The following is an 18979-nucleotide window of genomic DNA, read 5'->3' as shown; positions in this document are numbered from 1 at the left end:
GATGGGATTGTGCCTGCTAGCCTTGCTTCTGTTTTTTATTCATCCAAAGCTCTGGACCCACTCTATAAATGTACATATTGCAGGGCATGTAGGCTAGAAATGGATAAATCTGCCATCTTCAGATTCTCATGTCTCCAAACTTAAATTATGTTCATCCCAAAATTGGAAATATTTTTTTAAAGTTCACATGAAAATTAATAGGCAGTTTTGGTGCACATTTCTCCTAATACATGCATTTTCGTATTTTGCTTAATAAAAACATTTTGTAAGCAATTTTCCTAATACAATGCATTTTAAGTGTTATTTCCACTTATATATGGATTTTTTTTTTTTACTGGAAAACTGCATTGCATAAATCACAAGTGTGAATTTCAAAGGATTACTGAGTCCTGATTCGCATAGTGGTTTGCTCACATTAAAATGTGTACTGAATTAATTTCTTCCTCATTCTGTATGTAGGCTCTCACTGCATCCCATGACCATGCTTATGTACACATAAGCTTTGTTCAATTTGAGATACCAATTCACACATACACACACATACACACTCTGCAAATATTCAATGAACAGCTGAAAAGCACTACAGCAGAGCTATCTCAACATAAGGTCCATCTGGATCCAAGAAAGTAAGTTCTGAGAGCTTCTCCAGTTCAATAGTTCTTAAAGTGCTTTTTTCCTAACTGCCCTCTTCCTTCTTATCCAAGAGAACTTTGTTCATACTAAGAATGACAGTGATGATATGTAAAGTTTTCTGTCAAATGTTTTAATGTGATTACGTGTTTGCCCTCCTTGTTTTGTGAGCTCTTTTCTATCTTGAAAAAGTGATCATTGAAGCACTCTTAATTTAGGTGATGAAAACATAGGTCTGGGACATTGTTTGCGCCATCTACAGTTCTCATGTTTTTTAAATAGGTGCATCCAAGAACCATTCTTTTTATGTTTTAAGTTTCTGGGTTTCCTATTGTGAGTGGAGAAGGAAGCATAGAATAAAGACACAGACATCAGAGCTTGGGTTAAACTAGGGCCTCTTTATTTGAATAACATGGGTAGTTCTCCCCTCTCTGGATCAGCATGTGAAAGTGTGGGAATCGATGTGTCCTTTCTCAGGCCACTTGCCTGACTTTATGGGTGAGCACTCTCCAAAGCCAGGAGTCAGGTAAAACCCAGCTCCTTTCTTATATGCCACTCTGCAGGTGTGGGAAGATCACCCCACATCACCCCTCCCTGTACCTCACAGCTCAGGGTAGGTGAAGCAGGAGGGTCTCCAAAGGCAAACCATATCCTTACAAAGAAGCCTCACAGTTCCCTAGGAACACGTCCTCCAAATATGCCAATCTCCAAAATGTGCCATAGTGCTCACCGTCCTAATTCTGAAATTGCATATTTCCACACATACCACCACCGGAGGGGGGCAAGCCTCTGCTTAGGCACACTACCCCCTCCCCTTTATCAGGGAAATATTTCCCGCAAACCCACATGCAGATCCTGCAGGAAAATATCATTCCCTGCGTTGGAGAGATGAACCCCATCTGCCCTATAAAGATCTGTTCTGGAAGGTAAAATGGTCAGGTGGGGGATTGGCCAACCCCTCTGACCCTGCAAGGTCAGACAAATCTCCCTATTTAAACTATGGGGATCCAGCATCCAGCACCATTGCCGCTGGGGTAGCATGTTTGACCATACGATTCACATATCTGGCCAACATCTCCAAATTGCTCCAAAGTCCTCCCTAGCCTGAGGGATTAGGGCCTTCAAAGCACAGGCAGGCTCATGAGGGACAGGAAACCCTTCTTTCAGTCCCACCACCATCACAGGCACATCTGGTGGGAACGCGGGAGAGGGCCTTCTCAGTGGCTGCTCCAGTGCTCTGGAACTCTCTTCCCAGGGAAGCTAGACTGGCTCCCTCCTTATGTGTTTTCAGAGGCAGACAAAAACTTTTTTGTTCTGGCAGGCATTTGGCGATTAATCTGGGTCTCAGTCTGTGCGAAGGACTTTAAAATTGTCATGTATTTTAAATGTTTAAATGTTTTAATATTGGAATATATTTTAAACATTTGTATATTTCTATTCATAGGTTTATAATGTATTTTATTTATTTATTTATTTATTTATTTATTTATTTATTTATTTATTTATGTATTACATTTTTATACCGCCCAATAGCCGAAGCTCTCTGTTTTAAAATTTGTAAGGCCGCCTTGAGGCCCAGTATTGGGCAAAAGGCAGGATACAAATAATAATAATAATAATAATAATAATAACAACAACAACAACAACAACAACAACAACTTCAAAAGAGAAGAGGAGATATGGAGCTTGTGTTCCTGAGGTGAATTCCTAGTTTGTAAAAGGATGGTGCACAGTTAGCTACCCTTATATCTTCACTGGGCCTTCTACATTATTATATCTACCTTTGACAAGTTGTGGCTTTCTCTTGTTTCTCCCTCTCTTTCTCCTATTTAACTTATAGCTTTGAAAAGCGAGAGACTTACAACACAGACAAGGACAAATTATTTTAATAGACATGGGATTGTTTGATTCTATTTTTTTAGTTTTTTAAAAAACCCTTCTTTCTCGTTAGATCTCAATATGTAACAACAGTAATTTCAAAAAGAAGAAGAAGAAATATTAAACCACAAAAGCATTACTTCTTCTTTTCCTCTTTTCTGTGATTTCATGGGATAGTGTGTTGGGTGGAAGCGGGTGTAGGGGGAGGTTTGTGCTCTGAAGTTTCCTTTTTTGAAATTACATTAACACAAATTCTATTTGGTGCCTTGTTTTCAAAAGCTTCCCTAAACGTTCCCCAGGTTTTGCCTGCTTCCTTTATCATTTGAGCAAAGTGACATAAAATAAAAAGAAAGATCAAGAAAATGATAGAAGGTCTGAGGAAAAATAGGTTAACAAGGGAACTGGGCATGTTAAATCTAAAAGTCTGAAGGGAAGAATGATAGCTGCCTGTAACTGTATAGAAGGATGGGATAAATTATTCTCATTAGTCAACCCAGACAGAACAAGGAACAAGATGCTTAAGCTGATGCAAGGAAAATGTAGGTTAAATGTTATGAAAAACTTTAGCCAAATGAGAATAGTTAGGCAATGAAATGAGCTGCTGAGGGATATTAGGGAATCCTTATTGCAATAAACTTTCAAGGTGAACTATCTATTAAGTGTTGGTTTGGGACACAACAAATTAAATGGAAAATCGTGATATGGAGGCCACAGATTGACTGACCTTTTCAGCTAGTGTCATTTTGCAATTTCAAGATAAGAATTTACCCTTTAAGTCAAGGCTGGCTCTGTCTATCCAAATGGGCCAGGAGGGAAACTGTCAAAGAAGAGAGGCATGGCATGTAATTATATTGGAGGCAAGAAGAGAAGCAGTGGTTAAGCCTTAGGATATTGATACTAATTGCCCAATCCTGAATTGTACAGCTTAAGAACATTGAGAACATAAGAAGAACCCTGCTGGATCAAACTAAAGGTCCATCTAGTCTGGCACTCTGTTCACACAGTGACCAACTAGCTGTCAACCAGGAACCCGAAAACAGGACACAGGTGCAACAGCATCCTATCCCCATGTTCCTCAGTGGTGTACGTAGGCGCATTGGGTCTGACACTGGGGTTGGCAAATAGCCATCAGGACCCGTAGCTATGGTGGCTACATAACCACAGTTTAAATACACTCACTAAGTGTTGTGTGAAGAAGTATTTCCTTTTATCTGTCCTGAATCTCCGACTGATCAATATCAGGGGGCACCCTTGGATTCTAGTATTATCAGAGCCTGAAATGAATGGGTTTCGGCTGCCTTCCAGCCTGGTGCCCTCCAGATGTGTTGGGCTGCAACATCATTCCTTCAGGAGTCTGCCATTTTTCCAATAAGCGATCTCTGGACATCATTGAGACTGTTGAGTGTGTTTATTTATTTGATTTTTTTACCCCTCCTTTCTACCACACAGTGGCATTCACAGTGTTCTGTTTTCTGCACCTGCATTTTCCTTCCATTCCCCCCCTCAACCTTACCAGTGCACTAAAGGACAATTTAAAACAGAATCTTGATTCAGTCATCTGCTCATGCTCACAAGCGCTTGTGTTTCTTGTGCTTACCTTACTTTGGAGGTACCCAAGGAGTGTGCACAAGTGTTATGTCTTTCATTGTACAATCATCGCTCCAGCAAACTGTAGCCTCCTTGGCTTCCCACACTTCTGTTAGAGCTCAGAGTAAGGCATCATAAGCTAATTCCTTTCACAAGGCTTTTTTCAGATCAGGAAGTGGAGGTAGGCTTGGAGGCTGCAGAGCAGTGGAGCAATATGTAATAGAAAGACACACACACACACACACACACCATCCTCAGCCACCTTACAGTGATTAAAAACACCACCAAAGAAATTCAAAATAAAGTATAAAATGAGGAATGAGGAAGAAAAATTGAATACTTTTTCATGGGGGAGAAAAACTTTTAGGAAATTGGAGGACTAATGTTGGAACAGCACTACCTTCACCACTTCCCTGGAGCTACACATGACACTTTATCGTGGAGAATGCAAAATGGGGGCCAGGCTAGCCACACATGTAATGTTGTTGCCACTAGCAGCAGCAGTGCAAAAGAGAGAGAGAGAGAGAGACGGAGACTTAAAAAGAAAGAAGGTCAGCTATAGCCCCTGCCAAGGGTAAATTCTACCTGTGAGAAACTATTGAATAATTTTTCCACCCCTTGTCATCCCCAGCCCCAATTTCTCTGCCCACAAATAAAGTGGAAAATTTTGAGAGGTTCTTTGCAGACAGATCCAACTACTGTTGGAGGAGACCATTTACACCCTTAATATGTATATTTTAATCTACCTCTATTCACATGCTGTTGCATCTCCAGTATGATTATGTGTGCGCGAGTATGTGTTCAGCTGTGAATCTGATCAAGTGTGCATTGGAATATACAAGCTGTATTTCATCATCAGTATTGCTTCTGCACATCTGTAAGGTAGAGGGAGGAAAAAGACAAGAAGAATTGGAAGGATTCTTCCAATGTTATTTTGGGTTGCATTAATAGAAGTATAGCTTCCAAATCATGTGAAGTACTGGTTCCTCTCTATTCGGCCCTGGTTAGGCCTCATCTAGAGTACTGCGTCCAGTTCTGGGCTCCACAATTCAAGAAGGACGCAGACAAGCTGGAGCGTGTTCAGAGGAGGACAACCAGGATGATCAGGGGTCTGGAAACAAAGCCCTATGAAGAGAGACTGAAAGAACTGGGCATGTTTAGCGTGGAGAAGAGAAGATGGAGGGGAGACATGATAGCACTCTTCAAATACTTAAAAGGTTGTCACACAGAGGAGGGCCAGGATCTCTTCTCGATCCTCCCAGAGTGCAGGACACGGAATAACGGGCTCAAGTTACAGGAGCCAGATTCCAGCTGGACATCAGGAAAAACTTCCTGACTGTTAGAGCAGTACGACAATGGAATCAGTTACCTAGGGAGGTTGTGGGCTCTCCCACACTAGAGGCCTTCAAGAGGCAGCTGGACAACCATTTGTCAGGGATGCTTTAGGGTGGATTCCTGCATTGAGCAGGGGGTTGGACTCAATGGCCTTGTAGGCCCCTTCCAACTCTGCTATTCTATGATTCTATGATAACCTATGGCAAACTGCTCAGGCATGAGGTCTGGAATTAATTTGGGAAATTATCTATGTTAAATCAATAGGATGTAAGAATAGAATGCTTGGATGAATGAACCTATGGAATAATAGAGGGATGGAACCAAGGAAATCCAGTCATATCTAGTCATTATTATTGTGGTTGTAGTGGTTATTTTCAGTTTGGAATTACTATTGGACAAAGAATGTTTAAAGATCAATACTCCCAGTTGATGCTATTCTATAAGGACATCACACAAAAAAACAGACAAGTCAAATGTACTAATTAGGTTCCTATTCTTGATGCTACATAGGGAACTCCTATTGAGTTAAACAGGAATTTGGCATGTGCAGCAATATCTGCATAATTGATTTGTCTACTAGGAAGCGCACAAATGACATAAATCCTTAAATGAGGATGTTTTCTATTTTCCACATTCTGAAGCTAGAACAGAAGAAAGCTAATGCATCACCCGGAAAGGGTTTTCTATTTAGTCTTGACAAAGGGTGGCCGACCACATCTGCCAACGCAAAATAAGCAAAGGAAATCGAGAAAACTAGTGAGATTGATGACTAGTCCATTTGTGCAAGATATTAGGCAACGTCCTGGTCTGTTCGAGTTAATAGCTGCTGCCTGGAGATTGGGTCTTTTAGTAGAATCCTTTTATTAAACAAATTTCTCTGCAGCCAGCTACACAATTTCGGAGGCTTACTTACAGTCTTATGACCAAAATTTCATATTTGTTCCTAGGCAACACATGTTCATTTAATATTCACGTGAAAGTTAGGCTTGGGGATGTTTTATATTCATGTGCTTCTCTCATGATTGGTAAAACCCTTACGAATCTCATCACATCTCATGTGAACGGTCTGCCAATTGAACTCATCTTTACCTTTCACCATAATCTGCATTTGTAAAATCTGGCAAAATCACCATTTTTGGTCTGTAACAAGTTTAAAGATTGCCAATGTTTAGTCCACGATGCACTTGATGTCAGATTCAGAGTAACTAAGCCAACTTTTCTCAGAAGACAAATTTATAATATTTTTCTTTTTCTCCTGACCAAAATATTCTTATGTGTGTGCGTGTGTGTGAGAGAGAGCCAGCTGCCACCCCCGCCCCAACACACAAATGGAATAGAGGCTCAATTGCTGCTGCTGCCATTTACAGTAACAGCAAATCAAAAAACTCAAGGATATGTTCAGTCCTTTAAATACAATCTTTTTAATCTTTGCAAACCACCCATAGAGCTTTGGCTATGGGGCTGTATATAAATGTAATAAAATAAAATAAATAAATTCTTCTGGCAGCAGCTACGTTTGCTTAGTCAGGTGAGATCAGTAGCTTAAAATGAAGCTACTGATCCATAGCCATCACTGCCCCATATCAATCAATGAAGATTGATTGATATGGGGCAGTGATGGCAATGGATGCTTCTTTCCTTCTCCATTCCTATTTCTGGGGAAGCTTGAGATAGTAAGCCAGAGAGTGGCCATTTCTACACCAGCCTTCCCCCCCCCCCCAGGGTTGTCCCTGAGAGCTCCCTGTGCATCCAAATGACTCACAGGGACTCACAGGGAAAGGGGGGATGGGCAGGGGTTTTCCCAGGGATAAAGAAACCCTGGGAAAACCTGATTCTTCCAGCAGTCCTGGGACAATCCCGAGGACCACAGGTGATGTAAGCATCCATCCTGGTTTCTTCTCTCCTCCCTGCGAGTAGTAGGAGACAACAGAGGGAAGGAGCCTGGCTGGGGGCAGTCCAGGGACATCGGGGGTGGGGTGGGGAACAAGGGTGGGCCTTTAAAAAAAAAACTTACTGGTCGCTGGAGTGCAAGTGTGCTCCAGCTCCTGTTTCTTTTAAAAAATGGCAGCCATGATGGGTGCAAAGTCCTTCTTTACTTCTGGGCATCACACAGCCGTCTGGACGCAGGGTGATGATCCCAGAAGCTGGAAATCCTGGGATCATCTCGCCTACGTCCCTCTACAGCCTTAGGTGTAAAAAGGGCTAGAATCTGAAACCTTTATTGCCCTGCTGATGGACCATAACACTGGCTGAAAGAAAGCGTATACTTCCAACATAAAGAATTCTAAGAAAGCAGAGAAGGATTCCCAACCATGAGGTGGGGAAAATACCTGAACAAATCCATAATGAGTGTTGCACTCTGTAAAGTTTGTTATCAGTGCAAAACATTGCTAAGGTTATTTGCACTAGCCAGTTGGTGTAAAGCATTCCTCAGTTCCAGGAATGCGAGTTGATGTTTTGCCCTGTCCTGGACGGGGTTGCACTCTCCCTAAAGAATCGGGTCTGTAGTTTGGTGGTGCTCTTGGATCCAGAACTGTAACTTGAGGCACAGGTGAACTCAGTGGTAAAGAGCACCTTTTAACAGCTTAGGCTGATATACCAACTACACCCTTATCTGGACAGAGATAGCCTAGCTACAGTTATCCATGCTCTGATAAATAAATAAATAAATAAATAAATAACAATATATTTCTTACCTGCCTCTCCCTTTGGATTACTGCAATGCGTTATGCATGGGGCTGCCTTTGAAAATGGTCTGGAAACGGCAGCTGGTACAAAACAGGGCACCCCGTTTACTAACAGGGATTGGCCAGCCAGATCACATCACGCCAGTCCTTTTACAATTTCATTGGCTGCCAGTCCAGGTCCGCGCCCGATTCAAAGTGCTGGTACTAACATACAAAGCTCTAAACGGCTTGGGGCTAGATTATTTGAAGGAATGCCTCCTCCCATATGTACCTGCCCGGACCTTAAGATCATCTACAGGGGCCCTTCTCCGTGAGCCCCTGCCAAAGGAAGTGAGGCAGGTGGCTACTAGGAGGAGGGCTTTCTCCGCTGTGGCACCCTGGCTGTGGAATGAGCTCCCCAGAGAGATCCGTCTGGCGCCTACACTGTATTTTTTTTGTCGCCAGCTGAAGACCATTTTATTTTCTCAGTATTTTAACAGCTAAATTTAAACTTTGCTGTTTTAATTCTGTATTTTAATCCTATATCAGTTTCTGCTGTGTGGTTTTATCCTTGTTGTGCTTTTTATATTGTATTTTGTATTTGGGTTTTAGATTGTTGGATGTTTTATTATGTTCTTAATGGTTTTAATTTTCGTTAACTGCCCAGAGAGCTTTGGCTATTGGGCAGTATAAAAATGTAATAAATAAATAAATAAATAAACAAACTGATTTCAATGGGAGAATGTTTCAGGGAAAGAAGCTTTCTCTGCTTCTCATACTGTTACAATGGAAATGAAGTGCAGGAAAAGAGAATTGGTCAAAACCTCTTAACAAAAGCTCCCTCTGGAATTTGTAGATTTTCTTACACATTTTATTGCAATTTTATGGCCCTATTTAGAATCACTAAAATTTATGAGCATCAGTATGTGTCTTAGGCATTGACTTATGAGCTTGATTTGTTTTAAATAAGAAATGGTTAGCTACTACAGCAGCGAGAAACCTCTGTTGCCATAGAACACCAGTACAATTGCATTTTGGTACCCCCACGCTGTTACCTGGGCTCAGAAATCTCAATTTAGTTTTCAAATGGTGTAATGAATTTGGACAAAATGCATGTGAAATTTCCTGCATTGAAATGGAAGAGGAAGTGTCCTAGCCTACCACATACTGGCCTGGAAAACTTGCTAAAACCTGATCTTCTTCCATTTTAATTAATGCAAGACAACCCTGTAGCCCCACCTCAACCACACTCTCAGGACAGAGGAACTGCGCTTCGTTCCACTAGATCTGTATTGTCCCTTCTGCATGTTGAAGCAGGGTGAGGCTCCCGCATCAGATGGTGGAGTGGGAGGAGCGGCAAATTGAGCCACCCCCACTGCCCCTGCCAGGATGGGGCACTGCCACTGCCCCACTGCCTGCAGAGGGTGCTCTGGAGTCTTCTGACAGCTGATTCCTCCCATGACATTTGCTGCAGTGAGAGAACTTACGTTGGGGCTAGGAGCCTGCTCTAAGCCTGTAAGCTGCCTGTGCCATTTATACCCCTGATTTCCTGGATTCTGAGTCGCATGGGGAGGCTACACAAATACAGCAAGCTCCTTGCTATAGATATTACTTTTCCAACTTATGGAAGGGTCGATGAACATCTGACGGAGGGGACGGGGTCACTGGGCCAGCCACTGTGGTCCTGTTGTCACTCTCTCCTCTCCTGATTTGTATCATATGTGGTTGAAAGCCCAGATGGGGCTCGTATTGCTTATCAATTGACTGTTGACAGCCCTGAGTTCTTTGTTAGTAGTGCTGCACCACATCCACCTGAAGTTCCATTGGCCTATTTTGTTAAGGAAGACAGACAATCATCCTTTGTGCTCTGTCTCCTGGAAATCATCCTTCCAGGCAGCCCCCCATTGCTTTCTTACCCTTTGCTTTCTAAGACTATAACTAGTTTCAGATGCCTGAACTCAGAGGAAAAATCTCACATCCGTACTGGGGCTTTTGTCCTCTGCAGTCTTCCTATCATGACAATGCAGTCCTTTACACATGATGACATGATTTTTGAAAACTTCCCTTCTTGGAAAGGCTCCATTGAGTTTAATGAAGCAACACTGTCTAGTGGCAGAATCATATCAAAATGCCAGGCTTACATAGTAGGAGATTCCGCATTTTCCCACATAATACCACTGTATCTCTGGTTTGGTTTTTCCTAAAAGTGAGATTTCCAGGGGATAGCATGGGAGCTGTGTAATGGGCCCTCAAACTTCTGGAAGTGGCCAATCATGAGCATGCAATAAATTGCTCAGAGAGACTCCATGAGCTATGTGAGTCCTGAAGATGACTTGCTGGGATAAACTCAGCCTGACTGATTTCTTGAACTCCCAGCTCTGGGTTCCCCTCTCTGCACTCCCCTGTCCCATGCCTACCTCCATCTTACAGTCCCTGCTTGGCAAGGCATTGCTAAGGCCAAGGAAAACCTGCTGGGACCCACTGACAAGATCCTCCTCCTCTTCCCCATTGCAACATGCTTGTTCACCTGCCCCTTGCTCTGGTCCAGACAATGGTGGAGTAGAGAAGGAAAAGCAGTAGATACCATTGACTACTTGCTCATAGGCTTTCTACCTGTCAAGCAAGCAAGTGATAGCAACAATCATTTCTTCTCAGAGTGCAGGACACAGATGAATGGGCTCAAGTTGCAGGAAACCAGATTCTGGCTGGACATCAGGAAAAACTTCCTGATTGTTAATGCAGCACAACAATGGAACCAATTATCTAAGGAGGTAATGGGCTCTTCCACACTAGAGGCATTCAAGAGGCAGCTGGACAGCCATCTGTCAGGGATTCTTTAAGGTGCCCTTCGAACTCTACTATTTTATGATTCTATGATTCTATAAAAAAAAGGAAGAGGAGCAATAGAGGCTGCTGACAACAACAACAACAACAACAACAACAACAACAACAACAAATTTATTTCTTACCCAGCTCTCCATTTTGATTGAGGTGGGGAACAACAATAAATGATAAAATACATAATACTCAATTAAAACGTAATATAAATTGTTAAAAACATCCTAAAAACCATCCTAAAAACATTTTAAAAACAGTGAGAAAGCAGACTGTCTAAGGGAGAGAGGCCATTGAAAGAACTTTGCCAAGAACCAAGAGCCAGCGCTGTTGTGAATGATCAATTTTCTGAAATCATGCGTATTAGCACAGAAGTATGTGTTTTTACGGACCTGCATTGGATTGCACTTGTGGGAGGAGAAGACAAAATTGCATACTTGTGTGCATAGATATGATATTACATGCAGATGGATAAAAAAGCATTCTCTGACAAAATAGCTTCCTATCTTTAAGCTAGCCATCCATCCTGTATAACAATGTTCCAGATGTCCCTGCATGAGTCTGACAAGCTTATTCCTCAGGAACAGCTTTGCAAGTGTGATCAGGAGAGCTTTGAAGTTTCAAAATTTACATAGGCACACACTGGTTTGTTTCTGTTTCATAACTGTAGAGAAATGCAAGTTGATCAAATTGTTCCCTATCCACAGCACATTTAAAAGCAGGCACATCCTTGAATAGGGGTGAATGAGAAATTAATTTCAGTTCTTGTTTGATCAGGATTTACCCAGTTTGCACCTTCTAGACTAAACACAGACTTGGATGAAACTTGTGGTAGAAGTCCAACCATTTCTGAGCCTGAAATATGATTCACGGAACAAGAGAAATGCATTCAACGGCATCAGTGCATTTGAAAATTGCCCATGAAAAAAAGTACTTCTGAAAAACATGCACAAAATGTTTTAATCTATGCAAGGAGAATGCACATATTTCAAAGATGCACACAATTGATGTGTACATTTCAAAATATGCACGAAAATATGCACAAAGGTTAATGTGAAAAGAAAAGAACCCCCTCCCCCAAGATTGCAATCTGATATGGACACAAGATGGAACAAGCTAAAAAGTGGAACTTAGGGCTTGTCTCTATGCCCTATTTATCCCATGATGGCCTCGCAGTGGCGCTGCATCATTTATACAGCACAGCTGCCAACTCGTAGCCATCACGGGGCATTTCCCCAAAGCTGTGCATTAAAAAGCCACAGACTTACCACAACTTTTCCATTTGTTGGAAAAGTTCTTCCTTCTGTGTGTTGGTTGTGACCTTACTTTGGGTTCATGCTGAGAGGAAGCAGATCGCGGCCACTGATTGGTCACTGGAAGTGAGGGAAAGCCAGACAAAGGGCAGGGGGTGGGCATGTCAAGCCAGATGGCTGCCCCCCTGCTGTGGGAATTGTGTGCGATACCGTGGGGTTTTACCAGAAAGGAGCGGCAAAGTGGCACCATGAATACACCTCTTTGGAGAACGTGGCCTAAAGCATGTTTTCTTTATAGGCATATCCCCTTCCCTTGAATAATGTTCACTTTGAGCCAGGCTCAAGTTTGGTTTTATTTTCTGACTCCTACATCTGCTACTGAAATAAGCAAGATTGGGAAGAAGCAACGGCATCATTGTTTGCATGCCCAGCAAAAGAGAGAGACTTCCATTCCTGGTCAAGATCAATAACAGGTGCCATTACTTTGCCTTGGCTTCTTCAGGCAGATTTCTGACCATTGATCTCAAGTGTTGAGCTGCTCAGTGAGGCCTTACCATCTGGTCGTTTTCATGGCTGCCGACACAAGGGTCAGGGCAAAGAGCCGTAAATCCTAACCTAACCTTCCTTTTCTAATCAGAAGTACCTGTGCTAACGTGGCTTGACATCTCTTCATCAAAATGTTTTGCTGCCTTAATCCCATGAGGGAGATTATCAGACTAGTAAATACCATCCTCATTGATAAAGGAGCAACTTTCTCTTCACTGGGGTTAGCAAAAGCTCTTAATAACTCCACAGGCATTGTAGAGTTTCAGAAAATATCTCATGTATATTGGAAATAATCTACTTAAAGAAGCATGCAGTCACAACATGGTTTGTTGAAAAACCAGGTTGGTGTTCTTCAACCCAGAAGATTCAAGGCCAAATAGGAAGCTATACTTATATATTTATACTTTCATATGTTAATCAAGTTCTTAATCCTTCTGCTCTGATGCTTCCTTGGCACTTCCATTATCAACAGTGGAGTTTGCTTCAGGAAAATCCAATTATTTGAGCCAGGAGGCTTACTAAATCCATTTTAAAATCCTTTCTCTTACGATTTACGTAATCTGCTGGACTAAACTCCTAAAACATACATTTATTTTTGTCATTTAATTGTAAAGCTAATTAGCTTGAAGAAATCCTGGATTACAAAGAGCAGAACCTTACCTATCTGCAAATGTTAAATATAACCATGCGTTATGAGTCGGCAGGCGATACAAGTTGCAAACGTATTTTGTAATGAACCTACATCTGCTTTGCTCAACACCTGGCTTACATAATCCAATCCTTTTCTTTCTCTTTCAAATCTTTAAAATACAATTTATTTTATCTCTGCCCTCTGCAAATATACCCGGTATGTGCAAGGCAATAAATTACAAGCATTAATGCAGCTTCCCAAAGTATACAGAATTAGTGTGGTAGCCAAGTCATTTGATTTCTGATGATCACATCTGGTCTTTTAAGGAGGAGAGGAGTGAGCGGTGCCCATGCGTCAGGTTTTCAAATATAGTGAAATAGACCTCCTAGTGAAATATACTGAATGTATGTCAAAATAATCAGAAGTATAACTTGACTTTCGGTAGTGTGTGAATTTACATTTCCTTATGTAAAATATATTATTTTGATCCAGTTTCTTTTCCTGTATTAAGCCCTACCACACAAGCTGAAAACAGTATTATTATTTAAAAAAAACACCAGTATGGTATGGAGAAGAAAATAAATAAATAAATAAATAAATGTATTTTAATGTTTACAGACTTGACTTCCATTTTGTGACATGATTCCATGGTGTCACTGTCCTGTAACTGAGTTGTTTTATTTATTGAACTGGATTAACTGATTTCTTGTATCTCCTTCCTTGGCCCTTGTTTCCAACTTTCATCTTTTTCCCTTGGCTACCTTGATACAAATAATATTGTATGCAAGTGTTCTACTCACATGAACAATATAACATTGGACAAACTAATTTACACAAGACTGCAGATCCATTGCTATGCAATTAAACACAAATTGCAAATTGTATGTATGTAGGCTCTATAAAAACCTTTAGATTAACATGAGTGGATGAGAGCAGGGCCAGTGGACATGATCCCAACCCTTCCTCCACAATCCCTTCTCTCAGAATATCTGCACAGAACTGGTGACATGACATCATTTTATTTCTCTGTCTCCAAGAAGCAAGGTTACTAGTACAAACACAGGAAGTAAGACTGTATTATTTCTATGGTATGTTTCTCAGAATGGAAATTGTCTTTGTTTACCTTGTACTTTTCTTGCCATCTGTAAATGAGATAAACAATAGGAAGGCTTTTATAAATGGCAGGTAACATTATGTAGTTGTGTTTCTTGTTACAAGATCCGTGTATTTTCTCTTGACATTGAATTTTTCTGGAATGCCTCATTTTTATACATCTCCGCTTGTCTGAATTTTCCAAGTACTATTTTTGACAGAAATAATCCACTGTACAGAAAAAAAAATGGAGGAGGGGGTGCAGTGGAATGTTAGCATTGACATTAACAACCTGGCTGGGAAAAGAAATCAGGACAATTTAGGTGCAATGTATTAATCAGACGCTTGTGAAGGTTACATCAGGTAGTAAGTGCCATCACACCTAAGCAAAATAATAATTAACTATGCAGTCTGAATTTAGATTAGAGTAGTCATGCAGGTAATTTAAACAACAAAGCTGTTTAGAGTGCACTTTGGAAAAATACCAATTCAGAATAAAGCTTTTACATTGTATAGGATGCCTAGACCTTTGAAGAGAATCTACAACTTCTACTCTATGGCTACTCTCTCCTTTATAGTTAGCACCGGGGTGGGGGTGGCAGGGCAGCAGGTACCCCTCCAGACAAGAAGTTCCCAATCCTCATTCACCCCTGTAGTTACTGGAAGGAAAGACACCTTCCAATTGTTTCTCCCATACATCCTGCAATGCAATGTTCCCCTTCTGGGTGCTCCCTGACATTTTTGCTGTCGCCACTGCTTCCTGCTCTAATTTCCAGTTCCTACTCACTCTTTTTCTTGTTTCCACCCCCCTCATAATACTGTGTTTGCTCAATGGCAAAGAGTGGGATGAAAAAGAACCCCATAAAGCTTTCTCTGGCCCTTTCTACACCTAAGGATTATCCCAGGAAAATGGAGGGATTGTCACTGCCTGCTCCCAGGATCCAGTGTGTGTCATTTGCATGCACAGGGATGATCCCGGGATGATCCCAGGAGAAAAGGCAGGTGTAGAAATGGCCTCTGTCTCCCAGCAGTGACAGGCCAGTGGTTGAGCACCACCATGGCTTCACCATATTCCCATCTCCACCCGAAAGACAGCTGTACATATCAATTAGCTGACCTGGAGATTACTTGGCTTGGAAGGTGAGTTAAACAAATGAACAGACCATTGACTTATACCAAGTCAGACCAGTGGACCATCTAGATCAGTATTATCTACACTGACTGGCAGAGACTCCCCAGGATTTCAGTCTAAACATTAGGTTTATACACAGCCCTGCCCCCCGATTCACCTTGGAGATAGTTTTGGGAGCTTTGAATCACCCCAGGTTCAGCTTGGGGGCACTTCAGGACCAGCCAACCCACTTCAGGCTCCGTTCTGCAGTGTTTCCAAATGCTGCTTCAGGATGCCTTAACGCTATCTGGTATGGTACCACTGCAGAATTGGCCCACTTTGGCTTGGATTTGGGGTTTGACCCTACTAAAGATTCTGAGAACAGAACCTGGGACCTTCAGCATGCAAACCATGCATTCTGTCCCTGAATTACAGCCTTCTGGAGTTGAAAGTATGCAGTCTTCTTGGGATGGTTATTGCAGTCCAATGGATCTGGAAGGCACCAGGTTGGAGAAGGCTGTTTTGTCAATCATAGGGATTCTGCCAAATTCATCTAATTCAATTTAGTAAGTGCTTGCTATAAGGGGGAGGGTTGAGGGGGGCAAATCTCTCCCCAAATAGGGGAGCAACAAATGTACTTTGGGGAAAAACATTAAGAACATAAGAAGAGCCATGCTGGATCAGACCAAGGATCCATCTAGTCCAGCACAGTGGCCAACCAGGTGCTCATGGGAAACCCAGAAGCAGTGCAACAGCACCCTCTCACCCATATTCCCCAGCAACTGGGGTGAATAGGCATACTGCCTCTGATAGCATATAGCATCTGGACTAGTAGCCATTGCAAGCCATATTGTCCATGAATTAGTCCAATCTCCTTTTAAAGCCATCCAAATTGGTGGCCATTATTACATCTTATGGTAGCAAATAACATAGTTTAAACTATGGACTGTATGAAGAAGTATGTCCTTTTGTCTGTCCTGAATCTCCTACCAATCTATGAGAGACATTCAGGTTGGAATACACTGTCCACCTGTAAGAATATAAAATAAGGGTTTCTTCTATCCTTCTACCTATCTGGGGAGGGTCTAATATGGGAAGGGGTTGAGTATCTATCTTTCTTGCTCATCTTTCTGATTCTGAAGAGGGTGTGACATAGGAGGGGTAGAGCTCCTGCAGCTTTAACTGTTGTGATGAAGAGGGAATTTCACCAGGTTTTCCATATGAACAAATGACACCTGCTGAAATTCCCTTTTCTATGCAACTGTTGAAGATACAGAAGCCCTGTCCTCCTTTTCATATGGCCACCCTACTCAGGCTGTGTGGAAGTTCCAGAGTGCTTGTTTAATTTTCATATTATATTAATAAATACTTTAAAGCATATTTTGTTTTTTTCCTTAATTTTTTTTGGTTGAGTGGGATCAATTGGTTCTGGTTCTGGTTACTGTAAGCCATCACCTGCTAGTTAAATAAGAGCCATTGAGGGCTGTCAATGCAAGGTATGCAGGAAACTGGTTTCCAAGTGACCTGGGTTTGAAAGTTCTCAAATCAATAAGTTATCAATATATTGGCTCTCTTGGCTCTTACGCACTGCTTGCAAGGTGGTTCAAGGGCTTTTCCTCTCCCAACCCCTTTGAAAACCTTCACAGTCCTCAGTGCCAAGCCATGGCTTCACTGTCTCTGGCAGCCCAGCTCCCGAGCATGTTGTAAATGGGCTGGAAATTACCCTTGGAATAGCATCATTGCTAGCATCACTTCTGGCCCAATTTGCAAAGCATGCAGCAAAGCCTTAGTCTGGAAAGGTGACTCTTCGCTTTAATGAAAACTGGTTTTGGTTGTGGTTGTTTTTCAAATAACAAAGCCTTTGGACAACCTTCTAACTGTAAGTAGTATATGATCTTCAACGTTTCCCCCACCTTCACAAGGGGAAGAGGCTTTACAGGGGTGTTTAGGTGTGCATGGTTCTTTACACAGCCTAGGAGTGCCTGTGCCTCCTGTCCAGCAACCAACATGGGGGAGGGCAGTTCCTGGAAACTCACAATATGAGGGGAAGTATTTGAAGAGTAAAAATGGGAATAGTTCATTATAAGTTGGCCATATTAACCGCAGTCTTCTTGGCAACTGTAGCATATGTTTGGGGGCCCTGTAATTCTGCTCTTTTGTTTAATTAAGGTTAGAAAATAACTTCCTTCCAAGGGACAAAAATGAATTGCTGGCTACTTTCCCTTCTCTTAGAGAATGCTCTGGAGGAAAGAAAGAAAAAAGCTGGAATCCCATAGAAAGCACTGGCTGCTCTTTAAGGAGTGGTTGCAGGAGACCTGTTTTACTTAATCTGGAGTTTCTGATTCACTGTTAGGGTAATGACACTTAATTGACCTGAATTGACTCTACCAAGTGTGCTTTCCAAACGTATTTCCAGTTCTGCTAATAGAATGACTGGTCCATTTTGCATGGGCTTTTCTGTTATCTGTAAAGACCCTTTGAGGCTGAGTGGTTCTGGAGATGAAAAGATGTCTAGCAATATAGTGTTTTTTCTTCTTCTTTCCATAACTATTGCCTCTGCTCTCATGCCTCATTGATTTCTCTCTCTCTCTCTCTCTCTCTCTCTCTCTCACTCACTCACACACACACACACACACACACACACACACACACACACAAAATGAAGAAGGTTTTGATTACAACCTACATTTAACCAGGCAAATTGTAATCTAATTAGCCTAGTAGGGGTTTATTTCTGAGTAGATCTGTGTAGGACTGTACCACCTTAAGTGCCATTTTTGGTGGAATGACAGGATTTACCTTTAACAAATACACTGCTTGTCTTTTATGGCAGCCCACACCCTCTCTCCTATTGGGCCTCTTGACCTGGCTGAATGCAGCCATATTGGGGCCCACACTCCATCCCACACAAGGGGGCGGGGCAGTAGGAAAAGTCTGCCCCTGCCCACAAGTGCAGGTTGGAACAGAGCCATTGCACTGCAGTATGGATGGACTTATCACTGTCGTTTCACCTGAGAGATTTCTCTGGAGTCAAGAAATTGAGAAAAGAGCATGAATGTTTCCTCATACCATGGTTTCTAGAGCCTTTCGAATGTGAGACCCTCAGCTTAAGGAGGGGTAGAGAACTAAAGGTTGGCCATTACCAAAGGTGCTATGGATTTTGAAGAAGAGTGAAGGCAGGGTGAAAGTGATAAACGAGTTAAGCAGAAAGTGTGTCAAGCAAACCCACATTGCAACTGTCTTCCATCTGGGAAAGTGTGTCCTCATTGTGGGAGGCTGTGTGGATCCAGGATCGGCCTCCACAGTCATCTGTGGACCCACTGTTAAAGTCTTTAACTCTGGAAGACAATCTTATTTGGACACTAGTGATTGGCATTGGTATAGAGAAATAAGTTTGATTTTGAGATGCAGAACA

The sequence above is a fragment of the Elgaria multicarinata genome, chromosome 10 (assembly GCF_023053635.1).
Source record: "Elgaria multicarinata webbii isolate HBS135686 ecotype San Diego chromosome 10, rElgMul1.1.pri, whole genome shotgun sequence".
Taxonomy (NCBI): Eukaryota; Metazoa; Chordata; class Lepidosauria; order Squamata; family Anguidae; genus Elgaria; species Elgaria multicarinata.
Note: the sequence above shows the minus strand (reverse complement) of the source record.